Source organism: Loxodonta africana, chromosome 24, assembly GCF_030014295.1.
Source record: "Loxodonta africana isolate mLoxAfr1 chromosome 24, mLoxAfr1.hap2, whole genome shotgun sequence".
NCBI lineage: Eukaryota > Metazoa > Chordata > Mammalia > Proboscidea > Elephantidae > Loxodonta > Loxodonta africana.
This window is the reverse complement of record NC_087365.1, coordinates 21,283,393-21,309,372: the sequence shown is the minus strand read 5'-3', so window position 1 is coordinate 21,309,372 and position 25,980 is coordinate 21,283,393. Positions and strand designations below refer to the sequence as shown.

General features: G+C 40.4%; 1 protein-coding gene across 4 annotated transcripts in view; it reads left to right on the top strand.

The window, feature by feature from the left end:
• Positions 1 to 25,980, top strand: part of PLCB1 (phospholipase C beta 1) — an 845,524-nt gene that overhangs the window by 747,044 nt on the left and 72,500 nt on the right. The window lies entirely within an intron of this gene.

Genomic DNA, 25,980 nt, shown 5'->3' with positions numbered 1-25,980 from the left:
GCCCAGCACTGATCCGTCAGTCTGTCCTACTATAGCGGCTTGCATATAGCTCTGATGCTGGAAGCCATGCCATCAGTATTTCAAATACCAGGAGGGTCATCGTGGTGGAGGGTTTCAGCAGAGCTTCCAGATTAAGACAGACTAGGAAGAAAGGCCTGATGATCTATTTCCAAACATCAGCCAAGGAAAACCCTATGAATTATAACAGAGCAGTGTCTAATGTAGCTGGAAGCTGAGCCCCCCAGGCAGGAAGGCACTACATAATAGCTGCAACAGTGGACTCAGAATTACCAACAGTCATGAACATCGTCCAGGACCAGGCAACGTTTTGTTCTATTATAGATAAGGTCACCGTGAGTCCAAGCAACTCAGAGGTAACAAACAGTAACAAAGGGCATGACCTACAATGTCCAAGCCAACCGGAGGGGTACAGAAAAATGTCCTTTAGCTTTAGTAACCAGGAAGTCATTAGTCAGCCTGGCATTAGTGAGGGGTCAGTGGAGAGGTCGGGGTGGGAGCCAGATAAGAGTGAGGTGAACAAGAAGAAGGAATAGGAGGCAGCTTGTCTGTACACTCTTCCAGAAAATTTAGACTTGAAGGGAAACAGGGATCTGGAATAATAGTATGGGGGATGTAAGGAATAGAGGCAAAAACCCAGTTGAGAAGGGATTAATGAATGCTAATTTATGATCCATTTTAGTTTATCGTGATCTACTATATAAAATGATTGCCAGAGAAGAGTCGGGAAACGTAGATTCCACCTATTCTAATGGTTGGCAGGATTTTTTTCCTCTAATGAATCAATATTCAGTGGAACACCAATAGCTTTATGAGTGTGCAGCATAAACTATCAAGAACTATGACAATAGGTTTCCCTAGACTCTGTTTAAATGTTAGGTTGTTGTTTGCTTTTATTTTTGTTTTGTTATTTAGTACATAAAGCGATCATATTTATGCAACTTACATTGTGATCCTCAGAGCTCATAGCAGGCCCCAAGGCCTGCCTGGCTGCTAGAGCAAAGCATCTATATAGATCAAGAGACTTCCACATTGACTTTCCTGTGATTTACTCTGCCTCATGTACCAGGGGAAATATTTGTCAAATAACAAACTGATTTATCTTCTTTTCCCTTAAAGACATTCCACTATCTTCCTGAGTCAGGGCTCCAGGAAAGGAAAGGGTGAGGCTTCCTAATGGAGGGAATCTCCGTTAAAAAGCAGAACAGAAATCTTTAAAACCTCAGGTTGCATGGGAGAAAAGGATTTATCCAACTTTCTTTAGCTTTGTTTTACACAGCAGCCTGGCCTGAGGGGCTAGTCTTACTACATACCCCAGGGTGACAGAACTCAAGGTGTGGCATAGAAGAAGTAGAAAGCCCACTGCTTTCAACCATGGAAATTGTGGGAAGAAGAGGAGAAAGAAAAAGAGCAAGAGGTGAGACTTGTGTGTATCTCTCTGACATCTGCTCTCTGACCATAACCTGGAGGATTCTGGACAGGACTCAGGGCTGATGGGAAATGGTGTTGAAGGGACTGGTGGAAGCCTACTAAGACAAAGAAGCTCACTCGGTCACTTCATGACTAAGGTCAGTTGCCCCGGAGAATGGACTCAACAGTGGCCACCAGCGCATAAGTCACCCCAAATGGCTATCAGTCATTAGTCCATGGAGAAATCTACAACCACCGTTTCATGGCAGAAACCTGTGAGGACCCAGAAGGAAGCTGTGTAGATCAGTCTGTTGCTCTTCTCTCCCCTCTGAAGACCACTGAGTTCCTACACGGACCCAGCCGCCATCTTGGGAAGGTGTGAACAGCAAGCACAACTTTGAAAGAAGCTTTTAAAACCAATCTTACAGGGAGTAGAATTTTGAAGCAATTACAAGGAAATTGTCCATTTCTTTTAAGAGTTAGAAAGGCTAGGACACTTTCCTTTTCTGTGTGGTTCCTTGCCTGTAGGGAGAGTGGTTTGGGAAGAATTTCTGCTGTTACTTAAATTATAACCATTTCATGGGTGACACTTCAGGGGCTGTGGTAGGCAGTGTGAGCTACTCAGAGTCAACTGAAAGGGAATTAGTCGCCTGGGAGTTTTCTAACCTGATTTCATGTTTCCTGGACATGGTGTCCTCTCCTGACCCAACACCTGCTGTTACAGATAGATGTTAGTAATGAGTCGAATAACAATTTCGTGAATGTTGAGTCACACAGGAACAAAAGGCACACTTGCTTAGGTGGAGTCAGCCTTTTCCTGTTTTCTCTTATAATTTTCTCTACCAAATGTGACCTCTTATAGAAAGCTTTGGCAAGTTTTTTTAGGCACAGCCTTTAAACTCACATTTTTAGAAGAAGAAATGTTTGCTGTTTCTTGGCTGAAAGATAAGCTCAAATCTGCTGAGCCAGACAGAAATTTGTTTTTTCTGCTTCATACTTAAGTGCTCAGATTACCCTTTTTATAAGATTGCCTGTAAATTTTTTTTTCTAATTTTTGGTGAAAATATGTACATAGCAAAACATACACCTATACCTAGTCAACAATTTCTACATGTACAATTTGGTGACATTGGTTACATTCTTCATGTTGTGTCATCACTATCTCTACCTGAATTCTTTCACCCCAGTTAACTTAGACTCACTGCCCCCTTCTCATCTATGCTTTAGAGTTACTGTTGTCAATTTGATCTCAAGTAGATAATTCATTAAAAGATCCCTATCCTTAATGTAAATTTTTTTTTATAATTGAGCTGAACTATTGTTTGGTTTAAAGATGACTTTAGGGGATAATTTTGGTTCAAGGTTTAAAGATTGTTTCAGGGCAGTAGATTCAGGAGTCCTGCCAGTTTCAATGGGTCCAGTAAGTCTGGATACCATAGGAATTTTAAAATATGTTCCACATTTCCCCCCCATCTATTGAGTTCAAAATGTTCAATAACAGTAGCTGATAGCCGGGTACCATCCAGTTCTTCTGATCTCTTGGCAAAGGAGGCAGTAGCTCATGGAGGCAATTAGATCTGAAGTTCAGTTCCTTCTCTGATTCCTGGGTCTCCTTTTTCTGCTGCTGCTCCAGGCAAATAGAGACCAATCATTATATCTCAGGTGGCTGCACTGTAAGCTTTTAAAACCCCAGGCATTGTCCCCCACATTTGGAGGTAGAGCAGAAATGCTAAAAACAATATTGACTGGATTGCCCCATAAAACCATGATCCTAAACCATCGAACAAAGAAAATGAATCCCATAAGGTGTTTGGTTATACCTAAGCAGTATCAATAGCTGTGCCCTTTGTGTTTGTTGTTGCTACAAAATTATATATAACATAACATGTGCCATTTCTTCCTTTTTCTGATGTACCACTTAGTGATATCAGTTACATTAGTCAAGTTGTATAACCCTTAGTTAATGTCCATTTTTCCATCACCATGGGCAAAAACTCACTACTCCTAGAAAATGATTCCCTCTCTCGAAAATAAAATATTTCAATAGGCAAATCAATTAGGCTTGCTTGTAAATGATCACTTTTCTGGCACTTTGATAGGTTCATCTTCTATATGTATCGATGGGTGAACGCATCCCTCTGCAAGGCCCCAGTGTTAGTTAGCAAAGTATGCCATGTGATCTGCAGATGTTCCCAGTGTCCTGATGGAACCACAGAGCTGGGGCTTAGGCTGGGAGATTTAGAAATGTTTTTTTCTTTTGATTCAATATTTGTGCCTAAATATATTGTGTTTGATGTGCTGGTCAGAGCTTTATTATATCCTTAATATGTGTGCTCTACTGGCAAAACTATGGGGGCAGTGGTGTTCAGTGGTAGGATTCTCATCTTCCACGTGAAGGACCCAGGTTCGAATCCTAGCAATACACCTCATACACAGTCACCACCCATCTGTCAGTGGAGGTTTCTATGTTGCTATGATGCTGAAAAAGTTTCAGTGGCGCTTCCAGGCTGAGACAGACTAGGAAGAAAATCAGCCACTGAAAACCCTGTGAATCACAGCAGCCTGATCTGCAGCCTATCATGGGGATGGTACGGGACCAGACAGGACTTTGTTTCACTGTGCATCATGGGATCACCATGAGTCGAGGGTGAACTCAATGGCAGCTAACAACAACAACCGGCAAACTTAAAATGTGATAAAAGCTATTTTGAGAGATTTTACAAGAGCTGAAGTAAAGACATCAAGCGTGGCCATCAGTTAGAGTATACTCTTGTCATTGTTTGGACCAGGATTCTTTAGGAACGTTCTATCTGATAATTAAAGATAATTTAGTTAGGAAACCTAGAGACTGCCTTTTGAGAACGATTTTAACACCTGGATTTCCAGTCGTGGAATTATGGTATTCACTCACTTATTAAAGAGTGGAGTAGAAACTCAGACCTTCTTTTTAATGTCTTTTATCTCTTGAAATTGGAGGGCAGTGGCTTTAAAAGTAGCACTCCATCCACCTGTCCGTCCATCCAGCCATCCACGTATCCATGTGTGCATAAATTCATACATAAGTATAAACGCATTGGAAAGGTCGGTTCACTTACCGCTTCAGTACAGATCTCTAATCTAAAGAAGCCTGTATTCGTAGCTTGGAACCTTATTCTCAGTAAGAGGAATTAAATTTGTAGTGCACAGGTTCACACGCGAGTAAAATGTAAGTAAATTTGAACGAGTAAAACTGCATTACAATGCGATAAAGGGAGACATGGGTGCCACCCAGTATCCTCTTGTTCTCTTTGAATTTTGCACCACATTTGCTACCTATCTCTTAAAATCATTAACCCATTTTTTCAAAACCCAGGCAAATATGATTATGCACATGCTTCTACTATGACCCCAACAAGCAGAGTCTCAAATGCGCGCCCCTCTCTTTGGCCTTGGGTGCACATACCCTGCACAGCTATCTCCACTCCGGCTACCCAGGTTTAATATCTGTTGTTTTAAAATTCCTGTCCCCTTTGGTTTCACATCATGTGTTTCCCTTCTCTTTTACCTCATAGATGTCAGGTAAATGTGCACTTTCTGCTCTATTGCATTGCTTACTCCAGTCTTCTCCTGTTACTTCTTTATTCACTCCTTGGTTGCTGTAAATTTATGCACAATTAAAGAGGGAGAGAAACATTCTAATTGAAAAGTTGATTGCATAACCTGGAGGCTTTGCTTTCATTACCTCTAGTATTCAGGAATGACACCTCTCCAGATTTATCCTTTCTTCCTGTGCAGAGGGGTTTTCCATGGGACTTCTGGCCACATCTTATATTCCAATGATAGTATCATGCTCTACTGTTTCATTACTCACACAAAAATATATTGATGGGCCATGGGCAAGTTAAATTTACTATCATCCAGAGGTGAGATGAAAGAGTTAGTACTAACCCTGGCAAACCTAAGGTGGAGAATTTTAGAAAATTACACAGATGATAATCAAAGATGCAAAGTGCTTTCGAAAGCAGCTCAGTTGACACCTTAATTTAGCAGGTGTGGAAAGAGGCCCATGGAGGTCCAGTCATAGGTTGTGATAGAGCCAGGATGGGAATCTAGTCTCCAGTTCCTTGCTTTGTTCTCCCAACCTCACTCCTAACCAGATTAACCAGTAAGCACAGCACATGGCATTTTACAATAACAAGGTACGCATGGGCTTAATTGTGCTTACTCACTAACCTATACTGCACAGTTTCATACGCCACAGAGTAAACACAATCAAGGCCGTGCGTACCTTGCTTATTGGGTAACCCGTCTCTGCCCCCAATCACATTCTTCTCCCAACCATAGTCTATCTTAGTGAGTTTTAATGCAACACAAGGAAAGAAGTAAAATCTATAAATATTTGAAGATTAAAAAAATGATTTGCTGATCATGAGACAATTGAAAAACATACAACAAAAAAGAATTCAGTTAGGTGGATGGATACAATTTAAAATTTAAAAATCATTTTTCTATATCAGCAATAATCAGTATCTATATATTTTTTATATATTATATATAATTATGTATAATATAAAAGCAAAAGAAACCATTGAACATATAAAACATATTTAATAACATATGTTTAAAAAAAAAAAATTTCCATCTGTTGATTCCAACTCGTAGGGACCCTACAGGACAGAGCAGAGCTACCCCATAGGGTTTCCAAGGGAGCTGCTGGTAGATTCAAACTGCTGACCTTTTTGATTAGCAGCCGATTTCTTAACCACTGCACCACCAGGGCTCCAACTTCTATATAGATGTCCTTAAGGAGTCTCGTGTGTTTCTATGGTATAGATTCCTCGAAGTGGTATTAAATAATTTCTAATAATATGATAACCCAGTGAAGGAAAAAATATTGACACAGCCAAAGAAACAAAAGAGGAGATGACCGTGTACAGGAGATATAAGTGAATAATTGGAGGATGGAAAGGAAGTGATGAGAGGTAACTGATTTTGCAGAGAGAAGAAGAGTGAAAGCTAAGTGCCCAGGCCACAGAACCCCAACCGAGAGGGGTACAAGAAGAGAAAACAGGGAAAATTACCAAAGAAATACGAACAGAAATGCTTTCACAACGGGAAAGCACTAGTTTCTAACTGAAGGTGACTGAGTGCCTCGCTACAAGAAAGTAAAGATGCAGTCTAAAGCTCAACACTGGGAAATTTGGGGACACCGAAATCAAAGAGAACATCCCATACGTTATCAGGAAAACAAACCCAAGCCAAACCCATTGCCATTGAGTCAATTCTGACTCAGAGCAACTTTATAGGACAGAGTAGAACTGCCCTATAGGGTTTCCAAGGCTGTATTCTTTATGGCAGCAGGTTGCCACATCTTTCTCCCACGGAGTGAAAACAACAGGTCACAAATTCAAAGTCAGAATGACATCTGGCGTCTCTACATAAAATCTGGAAGTTTGAAGAGAGAGGAGTAAAACCTACAAAATTCTACAATGATTTACCAGAGAATTCTATATCCACACTATTAAGAGAAAACAAACAAAAAAAAAAACAAACCCATTGCCGTTGAGTCTGTTCCGACTCATACTGACCCTACAGGACAGAGTAGAACTGCCTCACGGGGTTTTCAAGGAGCATCTGGTAGATTTGAACTGCCAGCCTTCTGGCTAGCAGCTGAACTCTTAAGTAAAAGAGTAGAACAAAAAACATGTTCAGAAATGCAAAATATACCACCTAAAAACTCTGTGTTTCTGTGTACATACATGTGAATATAAATCTGAACAGAGATGTTGTGGAAAATTACACGCCAAATAGTTAAACCAAGGTTAACTTGAGGGAAGAGACTGGAACTGGGGGGAGGGGTAGTCAAAGGTGCTTCCCAGCTATCTGTATTATTTGTTTACATGTGTTTTATGAAATAATGTATTTATGTATTATTTCGGTGATTAAAATTATTTTTAAAGTTTTAGCAATAATCGATTACTGCCGAAAGTTAGTTTTAAGTGGGAGACTGCTTGAAATTGTAGGCTTTTCTCTAATTGTTCTTCTGGATCTACTTCTTTCCAATGCTGTCTTTGTATTTCCAGCTTTAAACAAACAAAAAAAATGCATTTCAAGCTCAAAGAAGCTTTTATGGCTCCTTGATATCATCATGTTTCTGTTAATGAGCCCTTCAAACTTGATTGAGTTTTTACTAAAATTACAGTGATTCTGAAGCAGTCCAGAAGTCACCTGTTTTTTCCTCAGCCATGTAAAAACCCACATCTGTTGATGATACTATCTAAGATATGAAAATATTAAAAAGCTAAATATAAAGACCAGGGTTTTCAATAAAAACTCTGTATAACCTTTACAAATATGTTTCAATGCATTAGTGAATGAGAAAGAAGTAATGCTCAGAGGACAAGGTCCAAGTACACAGAGAGGTAAGCAGCGGTAAACCTGTCTTTTACCTTGATGTTGAGCTTATATTTTTCATAGTCTGGGGGCAGCGGATGAACAGGAAATAAAGACAAAATGAGAAATCTAATTAAGAGGCCATCAATATAAAACTAAGACCCCAAAGGGTCACACAAACCTCAGAGTATGCATGAATGAAATATAAACCCCTCACCTCAAGGAACTTTGAGAAAATTGTTGGTCTCAGAACTTGGGGTTGAATGAAGGAAGCTAACCCCACCTCCAAAGGAATCCCTGATTACAAGCTGGCCCTCGTGGGTTTGCAGCCTAAATTCTTATCACCTGACAAGCTGAGGATTTAATTTAAAGCCATATCAGCCTGAGCTTCTGGCAGATAAAGTTCCAAGAAATGTCAGCTCATCAGAGCAATCACAGTGCATGCAAAAAAAGTTCATAAGTGAGAATCAGTAGAAACAGCCAGTAGCGGGATGAACCCTACAAAAACATGAGATTTTGAAATTAGGAGAAACAGAAGGTTAAACAAGTACTTTTAAGACTGATAAGAGCAACTGACTAGAAAAAGTAATGAAGCACACAGCAACATGTTAAAAAATTAGCATAGCACTCTCACAAAAACACCTCATGACAAGAGGGCAAGACAAAAGAAAAAGCGAAACAAGCGTGTTATTTGCATAAAAATATGGTATTGGAAAACAAATTGATTTTTTATGAATGAAAGACGTAATTACATTTTAAAATTAAGGGAGTTATACTTTAAAATTCAATACAGAGAATTAGTAAATTTTAAAAGAGATCTAAAAATTGTTCATAATGCAGCAAACTGTCAAAAAGTTTGAAAATATGATCGATTGAAAAGGACAGAGTGAGAAGGGATGAGAGAACTGGGACTGGAGAATGTTTGAAGAGGAGATATTTCAGAATTGATGAATGATGCAAGTCCACAGATTGAGGAATCCCAAGCAAGGGAATTTTTCTTTTTAAATACCTTATCTAGATTCATCATATCGATATTTCAGAAGCTCAAAGAAAGTATCTTAAAAGCCGCTAAAGAGAAATTACTTTCAGAGAAATGACAATTAGAGAGAAAATTGATTTCTCAGCAGTAAGAATGGAAGCAAGAAGGCCATGGGAAAATATCTTCAATGTGCTGATAGGAAGTATTTGCCAATCTAGAGTTTTATACCCAGAAAAGGTATTTAAGAAGAATCAAAGTAAAATAAAGACATTTTCAGTCTGGCACGGGAGGGCAGGAGGTAGGGGAAAAGGGCAGAGGGAAGCAAGGGGGAATTTTTGCCACCAGCAGACCTTCACTAATGGAAATCATAAGTCCACATTCTACTCAGGAGCCCTGGTGGTGCAGTGGTTAAGCACTGGGCTACTAACCAAAAGGTTGGTGGTTCAAACCCACCAGCTGCTCCTCGGGAGAAAGATGTGGCAGTCTGCTTCTGTAAAGACTTCAGTTTTGGAAACCCTGTGTGGCGATTTTCCTCTGGACCCAGTTCTACAGGGTCGCTATGGGTCGGAATTGACTTGACAGTAGTGGATCTGTTTTTTTTGTTTATATATATATATATATATATATATATATATATATATATATATATATATAAATAATACCCTAGTCAGAGCGAAAGCAATCCCAGATGGGAAATCTGAACAAGAAGAAAAGATCATTGAAAACAGGTAGATAAACCTAAGTGAGCATTGACTGTATAAACTATTTAAGTTTTGTGGGGTTAAATAAAAATAGAACTAAAATATAAAATAAAATTAAAAAAAATAGTACCATATAATTGAAGAAGAGAGAACGGGTATTAAAATAATTTATTCTAAGTCCTTTGATGGTTCAGGGAGAGGATAAAGATATTGATTAAACCTAGACTATGATAAATGTTGAAATGTCTAATACAATCATTTAAATAATAAAATGAGTGTATAACTTCCTAAATCACAGAAGGAAAAAAAAAAATGAGATTAGAGGAAGCATGGAAAAGCAAGCATAGAAAGGTGAATAAAAGAAAGAAAACAAAATAAGACTGTGAAAATGAATCTGTATGTATCAGTAATTACAAAAAATGGAGGAAATGTTACAATTAAAAATATCAGATTGTCAGTTTTTTTTTTTTTAATTCAGCCGTATGCCTTTAAAAAGGAGATCTAGAGCATAAAGACCATAAGGATTCAGAAAAGCTGAAAGTAAAATGATAAAAGTTTAAAAGGTAAATACTAACCAAAAGAAAACTGGTTAAGATATGTTAATATCAGAGAAAATAGGTTTTAAGGCAAAAATGAAGAGGGTTGCTATGTGATGATAAAACCCTCAGTTCCAAGCAAATATAAAATTTTAAGCTCAGGTACACATACTAATGGATTCTTACAACATATAAAACAAAAATACAGTCAATACTGAATATACTGAATACAAGGAAAAGTATTTAGTGGACTTCTCTCACTAATCGATATCAAGCAAACAAACGAACAAAAAATAATAGTCAAGGTAGAAGATTTGGATAAGATAATATAATAGAAAACTTTTACTGACGTATAAACACACAAGTCCATAACTGAAACATTCCCATTAGACAAAGATGCCCGTGATTATCCCTTGCTATTCAAAGCAGTGGAAACCCCGGGTGGTGCAGTGGTTAGGAGCTACAGCTGCTAACCAAAAGGCCGGCAGTTCAAATCCACCAGGCACTCCTTGGAAGCTCCATGGGGCAGTTCTGCTCCATCCTCTAGGGTCGCTGTGAGTCAGAATCAACTCGACAGCAATGGGTTTGGTTTTTTTTGGTATTCAAGGCAGTCAGGCAAGAAACGGGAATGTTGTTATTTTTTTTAATTAACTTTTATTAAGCTTCAAGTGAACATTTACAAATCCAATCAGTCTGTCACATGTAAGTTTACGTACATCTTACTCCCTTCTCCCACTTGCTCTCCCCCTATTGAGTCAACCCTTTCAGTCTCTCGTTTCGTGACAATTTTGCCAGCTTCCCTCTCTCTCTATCCTCCCATCCCCCCTCCAGACAAGAGTTGCCAACACACTCTCAAGTGTCCACCTGATTTAATTAGCTCACTCTTCATCAGCATCTCTCTCTCCCCGCCGCCGACCAGTCCCTTTCATGTCTGATGAGTTGTCTTCGGGGATGGTTCCTGTCCTGTGCCAACAGAAGGTCTGGGGAGCATTCCCGCCGGGATTCCTCTAGTCGCAGTCAGACCATTAAGTATGGTCTTTTTATGAGAATTTGGGGTCTTCATCCCACTGATCTCCTGCTCCCTCAGGGGTTCTCTACTGTGCTCCCTGTCAGGGCAGTCATCGATTGTGGCCGGGCACCAACTAGTTCTTCTGGTCTCAGGATGATGTAGGTCTCCGGTTCATGTGGCCCTTTCTGTCTCTTGGGCTCTTAGTTGTCGTGTGACCTTGGTGTTCTTCATTTTCCTTTGCTCCAGGTGGGTTGAGACCAATTGATGCATCTTAGATGACCGCTTGTTAGCATTTAAGACCCCAGACGCCACATTTCAAAATGGAATGCAGAATGTTTTCATAATAGAATTATTTTGCCAATTGACTTAGAAGTCCCCTCAAACCATGTTCCCCAGACCCCCGCCCCTGCTCCACTGACCTTTGAAGGATTCATTTTATCCCGGAAACTTCTTTGCTTTTGGTCCAGTCCAGTTGAGCTGACCTTCCCTGTATTGAGTATTGTCCTTCCCTTCACCTAAAGCAGTTCTTATCTACTGATTAATCAATAAAAAACCCTCTCCCTCCCTCCCTCCCTCCCCCCTTCGTAACCACAAAAGTATGTGTTCTTCTCAGTTTTTACTATTTCTCAAGATCTTATAATAGTGGTCTTATACAATATTTGTCCTTTTGCCTCTGGAATGTTGTTATTTTTGTTGTTAACCGGCATCGAGTCATTTCTGACTCATGGTGACCCCACATATGCGGATTAGAACTGCTCCATTGGGTTTTCAATCAGGGCTGTGACCTTTTGGAAACAGATTGCCAGGACTTACTTCCAAGGCACCTCTAGGTGGGTTTGAACCACCAACATTTTAGTTAGTAGTACAATGCTTATCATTCATGCCACCCAGGGAATAAGGGTATTAAAAAAAAAAAAAAGGAATAAGGGTCTAAAATTTAGACATTAAAAAAAATAAATAAATAAAATAAAAAGTGGTGGACCGGAGAATTTGCATTTTTAACAAGTTCCCAGGTGGTGGTGAGGCTGCTGGTCAACTTTTGTCTTGTACCATCAACATAGTGTCCAGCTGTCTAATTAGAGCCACAGTAATATGCTGTTTGGGGGCACTTTCCATTTCAGTTAAGAAAGCATTAAAGGATATAGGTTTGATGAAACAAAGATACGAAGGCATCATCAGCATATTGATGTAGCTCTGATTCCAAATGTCTTTCTGGCTCCCTTGAGGCCTCCCAGGCATGCTAAATTAAGTGAAGAAAAATATAATTTTTAGGTGATATGAGTCTGTATCCAAAAGATAGACAAGTATATTGTTTCAGGATACAAACATGGTAAACAAATTTTTTTTTTTTTAAGTGTAAGGTTGATAAACCAAAACTCAAGACTGGTTGTCTCTGAAGAGTCAGAGAAGGAGAAGAGACTAAGGAGAGGCACAGGGGGAACTTGAAGCATGATAATATTCTGTTTATAAAATGGTTGGCGGGTGTTTTTGGCTTCAGTGTTCTTTGTATCTTACGAATTTTTTACCTTCTTTTGTATTTATCAATATTTATTGTTATTGTTTTGAAAGAAAGTAGCCATCATATATTGGTGCACTGTGAAATATAAAATAGCTTCATAGGTCAGCGTCTTTAGAATTCTTCATTATGTTGAAATGATTCACTGTAATTACACATAAAAGTAAAAAATAAACTCATTCAGATCAAGGTGCTCCCTTGCTTAAACTCTCGGAGGACTTTGCAGAGGGCAGAGAGCAAAGTCCTACTGTCTCCAAGGCGTCTGCATGGCTTTGTGTTGCTCTCTAACCTTCACCCTCACCCTCCCCGTCACCCACTGTGTTCCACATGTACCAGCTCACTCTGCCTCTACACAGGCCGAGCTCCTCCCGCTTCAGAGCCTGTGTGTTTGCTGTTTCCAGATTTCCTGTGGCTGGTTCCTGCGTAGGCCTCAGTTCAAACGTCGCCTCCACAGACAGACCTTCTCAAACTACAAAATACACTTTCCTTTCCCTGTTTTATTCATGGCACTTATCACTCTGAAAATCTCCTAATGACGTGGTTACTTATTTATTGGCTGTACCGCGACCATACACACTAGACCAAAACTTTCATGAGGGACCGCATTTCTTTTATTCGTTCTTGCCCCAAGCACTTAGCATGTAAATCCCATTTCCATCAAGTCAATGCTGACACATAGCAACCCTGTAGGACAGAGCAGAACTGCCCCATAGGGTTTCCAAAGAGTGGCTCCTGGACTTGAACTGCTGACCTTTTGGTTAGCAGCCAAGCTCTTAACCACCATGCCACCAGGACTCCACTTAGCATATAGTAACCAAAACCAGCAAAAAAACCCATTACCATGAGTCAATTCTGACTCATAGCAACCCTGTAGACAATACTTAATAAAAATGTCTGCAATGATTTAATATTTTTAGCTTAAATATTTGGGCAATAGAAAGTTAACATATATATCTTAATGCAGTTCAAAATATTTGAGTCATGGTGGAATTCAGAAAGCCATTCCCTGTATTCAGTTATTCAACAAGTACTTATTGAGCATCTACTGTGTGCCAGGCACAGTGCTGGATGCTGGGAATATAGAGTGAGCAGCAAGGTAAATCAGGAACCCTGTCCTGGGCATACCCAAGCCTGCAGCTGTTAGGAATAGGGGCCAAGACCCACTGCCGCCAAGTCAGTTCTGACTCATAGCAGCCCTATAGGGCAGAGTAGAACTGCTCCATAGGGTTTCTAAGAAGCAGCTGGTGGATTTGAACTGCTGACCTTTTGGTTAGCAACCATAGCACTTAACCACTGTCCCACTTAGGGCCCTGGGGCCTAAGAGGGTGAGAGTAAAATCAAGACCCAACAGCTTGAAGGCCAAGTTACCAAAGAGCTCCAGGTAGGACTCTGGGCATGCCTTTTCACTAAGCCTGTGCTAATGCTGAAAGACAACATGGGAGTTAAAGGACGAGAATATCAAAGGTAGAGAGAGCTTTAGGGAACAAAGTATATCATTGCACTAATGTCAGTGTTTCCGTAAGAAAGAAAAACATAAAAGGCAGCAAACATGAGTAACTGGATCAGCCTCTTAAACAGTGATCCTACATCTCCCTAAACACTTCTTCAGAAATGTTGTTGAAAACCCCACTTGGGGTCTGCGCTTGGTGTATCAACCAAACTGAGTTCCAAGACCGACTGATCAAACTATGCTTCTGCCTTTGAACTGTTGAGATAAAATTAAGATGTAAACTGGGGAGAACACAGCTGTCTCTATAATAGTCCCTGATACAGTCTTCTACTGGCTGGCTAATCATAAACACTTTACCCAATTTTATACCATGCAGAAATTCTGATATTTGGTTTGACCTGTTTGTGGTCATTTTTCAAATAGGCCAGTTGGAACTAGTTATGCCTTGGTTTGAGAGCATATTCCCTAACTACACCTTTGTTTCTGTGGAAAGCTCATATTTACTGTACATTCCTTTGATTTATACCCCATTTCCAATGGGCCACAGGGTCGAGTGCATTTAGTGTCTGCTGTTTCTCGGAGACAGTCCAGAAGGCCCTTGGGGATCTTGTAAAGTCTAAATACACCGAACACTTCCCACCATGCCATAAGGTCATCACAGTTGTCTGCCAGTGACGATTTGTTCCTTAGGCGCCTAAATGTGTTTTTGTCCACATTGACTTTTGTCAGCACCTCACTAAATTGGCAATGACGCCCACCACACATCTTATCATCCAGCCTTGGAAAATCGGTTTAGCGTCTTATCCCTGTGCTTGGTGGAACTGATGCATGCAGCATTCAAGCTGTCCATGCCTGATGTGAGAAAACCAACAAACCAAATTGCATTTTTTTTTAAACTCAAAGCCTGAATACTTTTATTTAGTATTAAACAGCAGATTGCTGAGCCTGTAAGTAGGTCACACAGTGTGTTGAGTGCTCAAGCTCCATCCTTTGCCATCTGGCAACATGAATCAATGTCAGATGGTTGCATATCTATCTCTGGAGGTGACCTTGGAGAAGTGTTGTTACACCAAACACAGACCCCAGAGCAGTTAGCTGCTCCTAGAAGAACATTTCCAAGGTAAATCTAAAGCCATCAAAGCACGGGTTATTAGTGTAGGGAAATTCTGGCTATATGATTCAACTATAATTTTTTTTCATTGGATGCTACCATCTGAATAGGTACTGTCTATGCTTCATTAATCTGAATTTTATTGCATAACCAGAAATCTAGGGGAACTCAGGGACATCAGGAAGTAGGTGAGGAAAAGTATATGACAGAAAATGCAAGTAGCCTTGAGAGCAAAAAAAAAAAAAAGAATAGTAATACTGAGACAGTGGAGCTTCTTTACCCAGCTGGCTACTGGATTGTCCCACAGCCACTACAATTGGCTCTCAACTTGGGCTTTAGAGCTTTAGCCTTCAATTGGGATTGCGACTTAGAGTTATAAATGTTATTTATTTAAAGGAAGCTTTGTTCCCAAGAAGGAGGAATGTAGCTGACAAAATGCATGCAGCACAGATAAAAGTGAAATAAAAATAAGTGGAGAAAATGAGATAAGAAGAAAATAAAAATAGAAAAATAACAGTGACAGGGAGGAGTAGTTTAGTCAGCCACATATAACATACACACCATGACATATTATACATCTGTTAGTGTTGAGTCAGAGTCTATAGCTCAAAACTAATCATAGAGGAAAAACATTCTTGGAGGAGTTTGGGCTTGTAAAGAAGGGTAGCAAGTGGCAGGATTTTTGTTATTGTTTGTTTTAATGTAGGCAAAAGATAAGAGTTTTTTTTTTGTCAAGTTAATATGAAATATGAATACAGAGCTGCACTGTTCAATATGGTAGCCACTAGCCACATGTAACTTTTTAAATTGAAAATAATTAAAATTAAATAAACTTAAACATTAAGTTCTTCAGTCACACTAAAAAAAAAAAAAATCAGTCACACTAGCCAGCCACATTTCAAGCTCTCAATAGCCACAAGTAGCTAGTGGCTATGATATTGGGCAGTGCCAATACAGAACTTTCGTACCATCACAGAAAGTTCTATCGGGCAGTGCTGAACTGGAGCAGGGATCAAATCCAGGCCACTGCCTGTTTTTGCACAGCCCATGAGCTAAAAATCATTTTTACATTTTTAAATGATTGAAAAGCAATCAAAAGAAGATTACAGATTTTAGTGTCCATAGATAAAGTTTTATGGGAACGCAGCTATGCCCATTCCTTTACCTATTTATTGTCTATTGCTACTTTTACACTGCAACGGCAGAATTGAGCAATTCAGAGACCATATAGCCTGTAAAGCATAAAATATTTTGTTGACCCTTGAGCTAAAGAAAGGAGGGGAGCAGTGTCATAAATCACAATCTTTAATAGGGTCGTTCTGTGTAGTTTTGGAAAATGAAATCAATAAGGAGAAGGAAAGCATATCAAGAGTCCTTGCCTTGATTTCATTCTGTAGGATAGCCTGCATTTTAGGATTTGATGGTGGACTGGACTGGAGGGCCCCAGAAACACTGGAGTTAGCCTTTCGCGTGTATCCAAAGGGTTTCATTGAATCTTAACCTTTCTCAGTGTCTCTCTAGAATTTTTTAAAGATAAACTGTCTAAAATTCACTTCTCTGCATAATACCCTACCATTGTCAAAAGTCAAAATAAGTTCAAGGTTTGACAATATGAAGCAAAGAAATTCACTTACCCTCTTGACAGCGATGCCAATTACCTTTTTAACCTCCTCTTAGGCAAATGGTTGAGACAACGAAAAATTATTTTGCGGTGGGACCTAAGCCAACCCCGCATCAATCTGCTGTCATTACTGTCACCTCTCCCCATCTCTTGAGGATGGGCACACTAATAAGAATATGTCGTCTCTTATTGGGTCAGGCTTAAATACATCCAAGAACTTCATTAAGTCATTCCCTATCAGAAATGCTACAAAACTACTGAGTATTTCTGCGGACGAAGATTGTATCTTCTCTGCCTATGAATCCACTGGTGCCATGACATAATCCCCTAGGGTCCAGCTAGTCCATTTGATGATGTTGATGGGAAGCATTGTATCTGAAAAGAAACCTTTTTTCCCCCCAATATACTTAATAGTTCTTTAGAAAAGATGAAATGCATCTCTTTGTCCTGAAGTAATTCTCACTTAAGAGAGCCCCTGGGCACCCATAGGTTCACTAGGGTTTGAGAATGCAAAATATAATTCACTTGGAGTCCCCTTCTTAACCTTCGAGAACTCTGGTTATTGACACCTATGCTAAAGTACATGGGGGCAGGTGTACTCATGTCTGCAACTTTCTTTGAAATGCATCCAGAAAATAAAATAAATTTATTTCATGGATGGATAGAGAGATAACTAGTTGGATAGATATATGCTAAAGCAATTATGTTGTTAGTTGTCATCAAGTCAGCTCTGACTCGTGACCACCTTATGTAAAACAAAACAACCTTGCCCGGTCCTGCACCATCTTCATGATACTGGTGTGTTTGAGTCCATGGTCGAGGGGCTCACCTTCTAGCACTATATCAGACAGTGTTCTGTTGTGATCCATAAGGTTTTTGATGGCTGGTTTTTGTAAGTAGATCACCAGGCCTTTCTTTCTAGACTCTCTTAGTCTGGAATCTCTGATAAAACCTATCCACCGTGGGTGACCATGCTGGTATTTGAAATACTGGTGGCATAGTTTCCAGCCTCATAGCAACATAAGCCACCATAATACAACAAAATGACATGTGGTAGAAAGCAAGTACGGTGAAGCAAGCGTGATAGAGCGTTAATGGTAGATTCTATGTGGTGGATGTTATTCACTGTGAAGTTATTTCAACTATTCTTTATGTTTGAAAATTTTCATGATAAAATGTTGGGGAAAAATTCCTCAAGAAATGCATTTCTTGCTTAGGTCCCTAAGTCCTCTCAGCATTAACCTTAAGCATAACTGACTTCGAAGTAGTGAATCACCAGGAAAACTCTGCAACCCAAAGGACTGCTGTCCAGGTTTTCTTGGACAGGGCCCAGGTTCAGGCACAAATGCAAGTCTCTGCCTCTGGTAGTGCTCGCCCTCTGACTCCAGGGGCTCAGCTGCACTCTTTGACCGCTGGGGGTGGTGGGGTGGGGGAGGTAATTCAGGTTGACATCCTGGTGCAGCATAAACAACAAGAGCTTATACTTCCAGTCGCTAAAACCATTTCCATGCCTGATCCTTACACATCTGCATTAGTTTGTGCCGCCTCTCTGTACATCTTCAGTTAGACAGGTATTCGAGGATTTGAGGACATTTAATTGGTTCAGGACAGAATGCCCTGCAGGATGCCCACCTGGAGGAATCCATGGACCAATATTTCTAAGCAAAAGGAAGCAAAGAATCACCCATTTTGACATTTAGATTTATCATTGACATATCTCTGATTTATTTAACTCAATTTAATATTAATGGATAGGAAGAATGGAACAGACTATTTTGGAATATATGAACCATTTGGTTTTTAGACTTTTTTTTTCCCCCACTACTGAAAGGGTTTGGAAATTACTATGGAAGCCACTGAAGCACACAAAGGCTGTCTTGGAAATGCTAGTTTGTTTGTTTACCATACAGATTGTCCAGTGCCGAGTAGAAGATATCATGAAGCCAGCCTGTCTTTGATAATTGCTTCAAATTGTCTACATACAAAATCCCAAGTCTTCTTTTAAAATGCTTATACTGGCGGTGGTCTTTGATTTATAACCACCAGACCAAGAAATAGCCCATTAATTATAAGACAGTCTTAGCTTCACCATGCTAAGGACTAAGCCGGTAACAGATGCCTGAGTAGGAGGGAGAGCTCCAGAAGTTAAAGGAAGAGATTCCAATGGAAGGGAACCATGGTGTGATTGCCCAGAGGCAAGGAGGCCATTTGAGGAACTCAAAGAAGTCCAATACAATAGAGCAGGATGAGGCTAAGAGAGAGAATGGGGCCAGACCACGTAGACTATTGCAAGAAACATTAAGGGCCTAGTGATTTATCCAGAGGACAATAGGGGCCACTGAAGTGGCATGGTCCAGTTTCCACTTTAGTGGAATCTCGCTGACCGTGATGTGGAAAGCAAATTGGAGAGGGGAACAGAGAGATTAGGAGGCTGTCCTAATAATCCATAAAATGGTGATATTCTGTTTTATGCCCCTGAGAAGAAAGCACAGAAAGGACCACCTAATTCATATTCCCCACCCAATAACTAAGGAAGATAAAGAAAATCAGGACCACTAGATCATCTCCTTCATCTTTCTTTATGTACCAGATCCAGCACCCTTTCTCAATGACACTAAACTTTATAGTTGTTTTAAAAATATACTTAAGGATATTATGAAGACCTACTGAATGTAAGTCTCTGTGCATCCATGGTAGTATAAAATCTATCCAAAGGCTGGCAGCAGTATATACTAGCCCAGATTTCGCATAGATAAGACATGAAATCCCAGTTCCCGATATAACTATTAGAAGCAATGCTCTTCTACACCAGTGGAGACCTCCACTGTTTTCAGACTATATTACATCCTCTCACTTTCAGAGCAACCTAGATGGTAGATGAGGGCAACCCTGTTACCACGGCCTAACCATGTCTCTGCCACATAATGTACAGTCAAGTCAGGATTCATAATAATGTTGATCACAGGTTGAGCAACAACCCTTCTTTCCCTCAGTACTTATTTAAAATCTCTCAAATCTCACTACCTGTGCTCCTAATTGGATGACTTGGCCTCAACATACAGGGTCCTCAGATCATTAGTATGAAGATCTGATCTCATTATGCAAGAGGGTAGTCCATCACTATTGACCTCAGGACACAACTTAGAAAGTGGGATATTGAATAAACCCCATCAGTTCCTTTTATTATGATGTACCTCTTTTTCTGAAAGCTAAGTACAAAAATTTAAAAAGTTTAAATGGTAACTGACTTTTAAAATAAATGTCATAAAAACTTCCCCATTTTTCAGTTAAAATTTAATCTTCGAGGGTTTGTAAAAGTTCGGGTCAGACCTATGAGTTCACCCAGTAGATATTAATTGCCATTGGTATATGACCTTTTATAGATATTTCATCAACCTAAGGAAGGTAAAAATTGGGACTTAAGTGATTCTCTTTCTAACAGCAAGAAAGAAATTATTACTGACTGTAATAAAATTTAGTAGTCTTAAAATTTAAATAGAACAGTTGTTTATACTTACTCAGGAAAAACGAAGGCTTGTACAAGATATTTAAATAAATTGTGGTACACTGACTTCTAAAAATTGCCCATTATAATGCCTTAAATAAATTTAATTTAATTTAAAAGGTTCAGGTCTCTTGAATGTCAGGGGAAGGTGAAAATGTGATCATGGCATATAGAGACTAGCACCAGGAAAAACACCAGAAGTTTAGAATGCGGATCCCTTCACACGTCCTTGAGCTGTGTCATTGTTTGAAAAATGAGCTTGACAACCACTGACATTTTCAGATCTCGAGTGCACAGTGCGATAGATTCCTTTCCCATGGATTAGAGCACATGATAGCTCTTGAGCCAGATTATAAAAATCCCTATCATAAGGTTATGAGAAATGAGAGGAAAGAATCAGGATAGAAAGCCTGACCCACAGATGACTCCTTTGAAGAAAACATTTGATCTTGCTTTCAATGCATGACTGCCTGAGCAAAGATCTTTACTATAATAAGTAATGTTTTAAATTTGTGAAGCAGAGTAATTTGAGTCCTTAGGGAATTCTGGGCGGGCTTAGTTACCTTGATGACAAAGGCCCGTATCCCTCAGGGAGCACTCCATGTCGACGAATAGACAACATGACCAAGGGTTGTCATTGTGGAATCACGGAAAACTCTATGTTTTTTTAAATCTAATTATAGTGAGATGAATGGTGGCCCCTAAAAAGAAACGTCCACAGTCTAATCCTCAAGCCAAAAACAAAACACAAAGCTGTTGCCATTGAGTCAGTTCCACCCTATGGCAACCCCATGTGTTACAGGGTAGAATTGAGCTCCATAGGGTTTTTGTGGCTGGAACCTCTATGGAGGCAGATCTCAGGTCTTTCTTTTGAGGCACCTCTGGGTGCATTTGAACCACCAACCTTTCAGCTAACAGCCAAATCCAAACTATTTGCCACAACCGGGGATCTGCAAATGTCACCTTATTTGGAAAAAGAATTTTTGTAGATATAATTAAGGATTTTGAGATGAGGAGACTATCATGGATTATCCAGGTGAGCTCTAAATCCAGTAACACATGTCCTTGTAACAGTGAGACAAAGGGGGATTTTTTTTTTTAATTGTACTTTAGATGAAAGTTTATAGAACAAACTAGCTTCTCATGAAAAAGTTAGTATACATTTTGTTTCATGACATTGGGTAACTACCCCACAACGTGTCAACACTCTCCCTTCTTGACCTTGGGTTCCCTATTTCTGGCTTTCCTACCCCTTCTGCCTTCTAGTCCTGGCCCCCGGGCAGGTGTGCCCCTTTAGTCTCGTTTTGCTTTATGGGCCTGTCCAATCTTTGCCTGAAGGGTGAACCTCGGGAGTGACTTTATTACTGAGCCAAAAGGGTGTCTGAGGCCATACTCTCAGGGTTTCTCCAGTCTGTCAGGCCAGCAAGTCTGGTCTTACTTTTTGAGTTAGAATTTTGTTCTACATTTTTCTCCAGCTCTGTCCAGTACTCTCTATTGTGACCCTTGTCAGAGCAGTCAGTGGTGGTAGCCAAGTACCATCTAGTTGTGCCAGACTTGGTCTGGTGGAAGCCGTGGTAATTGCGGTCCATTAGTCCTTTGGACTAATCTTTCCCTTGTATCTTTAGTTTTCTTTGTTCTTCCTTGTTCCTGAAGGGGTGAGACCAGTGGAGTATCTTAGATGCCCACTCATAGGCTTTTAAGGCCTCAGACACTTCTCACTAAAGTAGAATGTAGAACATTCTCTTTATAAACTATGTTATGCCACTTGAGCTAGATGTTCCCTGAGACCATGGTCCCCACAGCCCTCAGCCCAGCAATTTGGTCCCTCAGGGAGTTTGAGTGTGTCTATGGAGCTTCCATGACCTTGCTTTGTACGAGTTGTTCTGGCTTCCCCAGTATTGTGTACTGTCTTACTGGCAAAAGGGGATTTAACACAGAGGACAAGGAGGCAGTGTTACCACAGAGGCAGAGATTGGAGTGATGGGGCCACAAATTAAGGAATGCCGGCAGCCATCAGAAGCTGGAAGAGACAACGGTATCTCCCCTGGAGCCTCCAGAGGAAGTGTAGCCTATTGACACCTTGATTTCAGACTTCTGGCCTACAAAACTGTGAGAGAAAGTTTCTTTTGTTTTAAGCCACCCAGTTTGTGATAATTTGTTATAGTAACTCCAAGAAAATAATACACTAAAAATAGATTCCATTCCTTTCATTTATTGGTACTCTCTCTAATGTCTGCTTTTTCAGGTGAGGTATCTGAAAGGTCTTTATCCCTTCCACGCTTCTTCATATCCTTCTGGAATATTCTCTGTGGCAGCAGTACAGACATTATAGCCATATTTCATGTGGGTTGTATGTATGAAATCTGCGGAGCATGGAAAAATATTTGATCAGAAGCAACTCTTAAACTAGCGAATTTCTTTCTTCTCAAGTTCATTCATCTAACAAATATTTATTATCTACTCTGTGCCAGGTAGGGAGCCCTGGTAGCACAGTGGCTCGGCTGCTAACTGAAAGGTTGGTACTTCAAACCCACCAGTTGCTCTGCAAGAGAAAAGACCTGGCAGTCTGCTCCCATAAAGATTTCAGCTTAGAAAACCCTGTGGGGCAGTTCTACTCTGTCCTAAGGTTCGCTATGAGACGAAATCAACTTGATGGCACACAAAAACAACAACATGTGCTAGGCATTGTTCTGTGTTGGGGATACAGCAATGGAGAAACAGGCAAAAATACCTACCCCCATGGAGTTTTTGTAGGCAAGCAATAAATAAAGAAGTAAAATATCTAGCATGCTTGGTGATAGCAAGAACTACAGAGAAAATTAAAGGAAGAAGGAGGCATAGGGAGTGAGAGTTTTCATTTGGTCAGGGAAGGCTTTACCGATGGTGGTTGAGGGCAGTGGTGGCTCTGTGGTGGAATTTTCATCTTTTGTGCTGGAGACCCAGGTTTGAATCCCCAAGGGCAGCCACCATTCACCTGTCACTGGAGGCTTGCCTGTTGCAGAGATGCTCAATCAGTTTCAGTGGAGCTTCCAGACTAAGACAGACTAGAAAGAAAGGCCTGGCAATCCTCCAAAAATAAGCCTATAGATCCCAACAGTCTGGTCCATTTGTGCATGGGGTTACCATGAGCCAGGGGCTGGCTCCACAGCAGCTAACGACAGCAAGGAAGGAGGGGAGGGAGTGTACCATGAGATGTCTGTAGAAAGAGCTTGCTAGGCAGAGTAATTTTGAGGAAGTCAGGGTCAATGGGGACAGAGGGTCAGGAGGGCAGCAGGAAAGGAGATCAGAGCAGTAACCAGGGAGGGTGTGGCAGACCTGACAGATTATGGCAATGGCTTTTTGTGATTTTGTAAGACCAAATGTCAGAGTCTCTGCCTTTGTCACATTCTTTTCCTTTCATGGGTATTTTCCACTTATTAAAATCTTATTTTAAGTCCCAAACCACAGGCTTTAGAGATCTAAGCTATATATAAAGTGACTCATCAAATCCTATTACAATTTATTTATGGACACTCACACAAACAGAATTCCATGCTATCTTGTGCTATGCATGTCCTTGCTGAGTTTTGATGGGTAGGATTCTTTCGTGGGCCAGGAGTTGGGCTGCCTGTGATAAACAGGTACAATCATGCTGGTCTTGCTCTGGGATGAGATCAGGAATATTTATATTTTCTAAAGTGCAGAGTAAGTTGAATAGCTTCTCCATAAATATCTAGGAGCCCTGGTGACACAGTGGTTAAGAGCTCAGCTGCTAACCAAAAAGTCAGCAGTTTGAATCCACCAGCCTCTCCCTGGAAACCCTATAGGGCAGTTCTGCTCTGTCCTGTAGGGTCACTATGAGTTGGAATCAACTCAATGGAAGTTGGGTTTTTTTTTGTTTGTTTGTTTTGTTTTTTTGGTTTGGCCCACCTAAGTGAGCACAGAAAATGGTCCAAAGCACCAAGACTCTAACTTAAAATGGCTGAAAAGGTATTTGTCATTAACTTTAGCTGCATAACAAACCACCTCAAAACCTAGTGGCTTTAAGAACAATACCACACATCATTCTTACAGGCCTGTGGGTCAGCTGACCCATTCTGCTGCTCTGTTGTTCTCAGCTGATCTCAGCGTGTCTCAATCATGTGTCTGTGTTCAGGTGGCTATCAGCTGGATGTGACTGGGCCCTTTTGTCTCTCATCCTCCAGCAGGCTAGCCCAGGCTTGCTCAAAAGCAGAAATGTACCTAGCTCAAAACTGACACACCATCGCTTTCACCATTTTCTACTGTCCAAAGTTAAGTCCTAGGTCTTGCATGGGGAGATAGATTCTAAGCCTTGATGGGAGGAGCTACAAAGAATTGTGGCCATTTCTGCAATCTGTACATCATCTGTGTTTATTATATAGTATGACTTTTCAATGTCCTAGAAACATGATCATATACAACAAACCAGGGTACGCCAACCTAGCCTAATAGGCCTGTACGTGTGCACTGTGGTCTCTGGGGCAGCACTTAATATCCAGCAAAGTCTTTTTCACAGTTGTAAGGTCCCAAACATCATGAAGTCTAAGGGTCATCAAAGTTATCTGTAAACAGCCAGAGAGTAATTTTTTTTTAATTGTGCTTTAAGTGAAAGTTTATAGCTCAAGTTAGTTTCTCATACAAAAATTTATACACACATTGTTATGTGACCCTAGTTGATCTCTCTGTAATGTGACAGCACACTCCTTTCTACCCGGAATTTTCTGTGTCCATTCCACCACCTCCTACCCCTTTCTGTCTCCTCATCTCGCCTCCAGACAGGAGCTGCCCATTTAGTCTCATGTATCTACTTGAACTAAGAAGCACACTCTTCACAAGTATCATTTTATGTCTTATAAAAAAAAAAATGTCTTATAGTCCAGTCTAATTTTTGTCTGAAGAGTTGGCTTCGGGTATGGTTTATGTTCCAGGTTAACAGAGAGTCTGGGGGCCATGCCTTACGGGGTTCCTTCAGTCTCAGACCATTAAGTCTGGTCTTTTTACTAGAATTTGAGTTCTTTACCCCACTTTTCTTCCGCTCCATCAGGGACTCTTTCTTTTGTACCCTGTAGGGGCTGTCATTGGTGGTAGCTGGGCACCATCCAGTTCCTCTGGTCTGGGGCTGTTGGAGTCTCTGGTTTATGTGGCCCTTTCTGTCTCTTGGGCTCATAATTACCTTGTGTCTTTGGTGATCTTCATTCTCCTTTGCTGCAGGTGGGTTGGGACCAATTGATGCATCTTAGATGGCCGCTTACTAGCTTTTAAGACCCCAGACACCGCTCACCAAAGTTGGAAGTAGAACATTTTCTTAATAAACTTTTTTATGCCAATTGACCTAGGTGTCCCCTGAAACCATGGTCCCCAGACCCCTGACACTGCTCCTCTGCCCCTTGAAGTGTTTGGTTGTATTCAGGAAAATTCTGAGTTTTTGGTTTAGTCCACTTGTGCTGAATTCCTCTGTAATGTGTGTTGTCCTTCCCTTCGCCTAAGATAATTCTTGTCTACTATCTAGTTAGTGAACACCCCTTGCCCTCCCTCTCCACCCTCGTAACCATGAAAGAATGTTTTCTTCTGTGTTTAAACCTTTCCTTGAGTTCTTATAATAGTGGTCTCAGATAATACTTATCCTTTTGTGATTGACTAATTTTACTCAGCATAATGCCTTCCAGATTCATCCATGTTATGCGATGTTTCACGAATTCATATTTGTTCTTTATCGTTTTGAGTATTCTATTGTGTGAATATACCATAATGT